Source organism: Cryptomeria japonica, chromosome 7 (genome assembly GCF_030272615.1).
Source record: "Cryptomeria japonica chromosome 7, Sugi_1.0, whole genome shotgun sequence".
Lineage (NCBI taxonomy): Eukaryota > Viridiplantae > Streptophyta > Pinopsida > Cupressales > Cupressaceae > Cryptomeria > Cryptomeria japonica.
Genome location: NC_081411.1, coordinates 68985324 through 68990981, shown reverse-complemented (window position 1 = coordinate 68990981; position 5658 = coordinate 68985324).

Below are 5658 nucleotides of genomic sequence, written 5' to 3'. Positions count from 1 at the left end.
AATGGGTATTTGAAGATGCAACAAGCTTCAAAATGGGGTTTTGGAAGGCTTGAGCTTCAAAATAATATTTTGAAGCTTGCTCTTCCAAAGCCTAATTTTTGGAGCTTCAAAATTGGAGACTCAACAAGCTTGAAAATGGGGATTTGGAGATGCAACAAGCTTCAAAATAGTATTTTGGAAGTCATGAGCTTCAAAACAAGATTTTGAAGCTTGTTATGCTCCCAAAACCTCATTTTGAAATGTGTTCTTCCAAACCCATTTTTTGGAACTTCAAAATGGGGGTTTGGAGATGCAACCAACTTCAAAATGGGAGTTTGGAAGCCATGATACCTTTGTATACCCCAACACAAAATAAGATCATCTACATGATATACATAAATTATATTTTGAAGAGCAATTAAAGGGCTTGGTAGATTATATTTATATTCATGGAGAAAACATAATCTATGAAATAGTAAAGGTAAATAGCTTGCAAGACCTAGAGTATGATTTTAGTCAAACTCACTACATTTGACAAACTAGGAGAGAAGAAAGAAGGTTTCTACTTTGTCAATATTTGGTGGAAATATTAAGAGAAATTAAAAAAAAAGAACCGAATCAAAGAATGAAAGAAAAGCACCAATCCACACCTATTGAATCCAACACATCTATAACCACTTTTAGAGAGTGTGGTAATTGATGCAAATGAAAACATTTCAACAAATTGAGAAGATAAAGAGGGTGTATTGTTCATAGAAGAAGATAGGATTGAAAGAATTACTAATGGACACAAGAAGACAAGTGCTATAGTGAAGGATGAGAAGGTCAATATTGCAGTCAATGGTGACAGAAAAAAATTCAGCAGCAAAATAAGTGGTAATGTTTATTATATTTTTAATGAAATTTTGTTTTCTTCATTTGAAATATTGAGGGTTGAAGAGTGAAATAAGTGGTAATATTTATTATATTTGTAATGAGATTTATTTTTCTTCATTTGAAATATTGAGGGTTGAAGAGTGAAGAAGAGCGGATGGAAATTTTCAATCCCCATTGAGTTGTAGGTGCAGATTTGTATGAAAAATGTTGCAGATTATGATGTGGATAATGTGAGATTTTGGTAGAGGGGACCAAATAATTCTAGGTTAGAAGGAGAAAGTCTTTGGAGGAGGATGACAATTCACAAAAGGAAAGAATTAGAATGTGCACACTTGATGGAGGATGACCAGTGTGACAGAAAGATGTTGGAAGATGCGAAAGAAAGAGACAAATTATGATACCTATTCCCAACTTAAGAGAATGCTGCAAGTTGTTTAGAACATGAAAGTGTAATATTGTTACTTAACTTTATATGTGATATACCTTCACAAATATTCTTACCTAACATGTATGATGTAGGAACATCTAGTCCCCAAGTGATCAACATCCCCCCAAAAAATATCCAACTTTGAGTTTTTTTGTTTTAAGATTGGTTTCATTACCAGTGCTTGGTTTGACGTAATTTGTGATTGGTTTAGGAAAATTTGACATACTTTGTTGTCATGTCCATTGTTAAATGCTACGCATAATTTAGAGTTATACATAGTGAATAATGAGATGGTTGCCAGTATCTGTATCCTCCTGGACGTACCATAGAAGCCATTTTGGAGTCTCGAAGAAGGCAATGGAAGTAATTTTAAAAAATTATTAAATAAATACTAGATTGGCACCTGATTGGAGATCACAGCTGCGAGGGAATGTGAAACGTTTAGCTAACACAAAGAAGGAAATGTGAAAAGTTAGGGACAACACGTTAGCAGAGGGAAACAGGGAGCTACGTGGGAATCTGAGCTACCATTTTGATTTTAATACAAACACAAACACGCATAAAGGTTAGCGTGTGGCGCAAACATAAAGAAAGTGAGAGGTTAAGGATCCTCGCGAAGTGTGAATAGACAATCAGAACACATATTTTTGTAGATTTAAAATTGCTAAAGAAAAGTACACTAGGAAAGATGAAAAGGCCACATTGGGTTGTGTAGAGAAAAGTTTAACAAAACAGACAACTGCTGCGTGGGAGATGAAGAAATATTTGTAGCAGAATACAGAGAATAGGGAGCATAGCGAATAACTATTGTGGTGCTAACTTACAATTAGAAGAGAAAACTGAAGTGGCAGGCAAAGAGATATTTGCAGATTTAATTTTGATAAGTATACTTTAGGAAGTACGTGGGAATATAAATAAAGTGTATTTTTGCTGAATAAATATTGTACAATCATAATAACGCATAGTTTGATGGGAGGGAGGATAGTACATATGGAACAAAAAACCAAATAGACGGCAACAAAAAAACCAAAATAGAGGGGAATGTTTTGCATAAGGAAGATACACTAGTGGAAAAAAGAAGAGACCATAACGCTAAAGTGATAAATTGTTCCTGCACTAGTAATCAGAGGAGCTTGAGATAGTGAGGGGGGCTTGGAATGCAAAATATTGTATGCTTTAGTTTTGCCCTGCTGAAGAATAGAGGTTTGGTAGGATTCGTAGAGCTTGGCATATAATAAAGAGTGGAATTTAAGGGTTTTGATACAATGTAGATAAGAACAAAAGCAATTGAATTCGATGGCAATATTGTAATGATCCTCTCGAAAGCTTAGTAAAATTTCCAAATTTTATGTCAGTTAATTTGTGCTTGGGAATTTGAAGGAAGTTGAATTGCCGATGCTTCAATATACTGCAGTCTAGAAAGAGACAAGTATATTGATCTGCATTGGATATATAGAGATGTATATTATTAATGAGGGAGTTGTATCTAATAGTGTTACCAGTCTAAGACAATTCTTGATGCATTCTTTTTGAGATAACTAAAAATTTATAAAGATGCATAAAATCATATTTAACCTTACTTTAAAGATTTTATGTCAATAAATTATTTTAATTCTTTAGTTCAATTAAGTCATTTATTATTTAAACTAATATTTGTTAATAAGTTTTGCTCAAAATTTACACATTGGTATCTATGTTATTGGATAGTTGTCTTTTTTCTCATAATGACATGTATAGTCAAATATTGTAATTTTCTATAATAAAATCAAGATTTCACATAATTAACTTTAAAAAATGAAATTAATAATGATATAAAATTAAGAAAACTAATCTTATTTAATCTTAACATTTATATAGTTATGAACAAACTAGTATACCTTGCAATAATGTAATTACTTATTATAATTCCTTTTAACAAAATAAGTCATAGATATCAAAATTTATAAATTTTTATTTTAATTTATTGCATATTAATAATTTCATCAACATATCTCATAAAACTCACCAATCAATTTACTTTTATAATAAAAAAATTAACATAATAATTAATTTTAATAAATTATATTTATCCATTATTGACAGTATGATACAGCCTACACCCATTAAATTGACCAAGACCAAATGAGCATATATCAAATATATAACAAATACAAAAAGTAAACTAACAATTAGAAAACAAAACTTAAAAAATTTGAAAGTTCTGAAATGAAGATGAAAAAATTATAACTCTTGCAGTCTTCATGGAGATTCTATGCCAAAACACTACTTACGCATCATTTTCCAAAACCTCCTTTCTCCGAACACTATAAATTCCTTGTGTTTGGTCATCATTACTAAACACTCTGAGGAAATTATATTTTAATGTTCACTTATATAATTGTTGTCGAAATCATACCAACAGAAAAGTAATTTCATTCATAATTTAATATAATCAAATTTATGTGATTATTTAATAAAGTAAACCTTCAATTAGTTTTAGGTTCATATGAAAATCGGAGGATGGAATGAGGAAAGGAGGAAACATGAAATCAACTTCACTGTGCAGCCAAAGGACGGAAAGAGTTTGAAACTTGATAAAGTTTTTGTAGTGTTCTTTAAAAATGTTGTTCTTCATTTCCGTCTTATTGGCTTCTAGACGATGTCTGTTCACATATCACTAATATTTCAGGACATCATATATGCAATTTCAAGTAGGGTTTCTTCATTAGAAGTTCCACAATCTAGCTAGTATAAATTATTATGAGAACCATTAATTCTAATATGTATATAACAAATTTCATCTAATAAATATATAAATTGAATAATTCAAAGAAGATAATTTAAAAAGTACTAAAAAATATTTAATGTTATCCATATCATTGTAAGCCTAACCAGAGGCATCTGTAGAACCATATCAAGATTATACATTCCAAACTCAAATACTCAAATACTAATGCTACACATTAACAATCGAGCAGCAAATGAAAATATTTTATGTTACCCATACCATTGTAAGCATTAAAGAAATAAGCCTGTGTAGAAGCATATCAGGATTACACTCCAAACTCAAATACAAACACTACAAATATAGTGGTCTACTGAATCTGCATACTTTTCCTAGCCAAATCACTGCTTATGTCATCTTTTTCGAGCACTTCCTATACCAATATTTCTTAACATTGTAAATTCGCTATGCTCGATCATTATGAAACACACTCAGCAAATTATTCATGAATGTTCAATTATATACTAGACGTCGAAATCATATCCGCAAAAAAGTAATGATGGAATATTTGGTAGGAGCCAACTCACGTTTTTTACTTGTGTCCTTATTCGAGAGATTCCTCATACAGTCCGTTCCACTAATAATTTAATATTATCAAACTTATGTGGTGTTAAGATGCATTGAATTTTATTGCTAGCGCAATTTCTGTTTACGGATAGTGCTGGCTTTGCCTGTATACCGCTAACATGCCTGGGCGTGAATATGTCATGTTGAAGTTTATGTGCTTGGCTTGTACACAAATGTCATATCATAATGGTCATGTGGAATGATGATGGTTTAAAATGCCTTCTGTCTAGAGGCAATTTTGATGAAGAGTATTTAAGGTGTAAGAGTAATATTTTTTCAAATTTTTTTTATATTATTTTTCAAGTTCTTAATATTAGAAATAGTTTAGTTATTTTATAATAAAAGATTTTGGTATGATACATTTAAAGGAAAATGGTGAACAAATAAATACTTTGTAAGTGTGAATTTTAGTTAATGGTGTGTAATTTTGGGAGCGTGTGAAGAAATAAAGGACTTGTTTTGGTTTTATAAGGAAATGATATGTTACTAAAATAGAATAAGAAGATGGAATATTTCATCTTGAAATTTCTAAATTACATACAAAATATAATAATATTATCTTAAATAATTTTCAGGAGGATTATCACTAGTAAAAATTAAAAATCATTAAATGAATTTGACTCTATGAAACATTTCAATATAGTCAATAAGAAAATAGGTTAGTATGAGCTAAAAGTGAAGAATTAAATTAATAGATTACAAAATAAATAAAGAAATGGTTGATAAGGAAAAGTTTGAGCTCATGTGCATATCAATAACTTTATAATCAAATAAAGAAGAATAGAGAATGTGTATAGATTATAGTGCAATAAAAAAACTTGATATTAAGTATAGATTTAATTTTCCAATGTTTATATAGATGATTAGTTATGCAATTTGAATTGAAAAATGAACCTCTTATTTTTATGAGGTTGATAAATGAAATATTGAAACCATATTTTAATAATTTTTTCTACATGTTTAGGGTTTTAGTAATAGTAAAAATAAAGGCCTAGAGCATATAAAATTAGTTTATAAAGATCGAGAGAAGTATTATTGATGATTT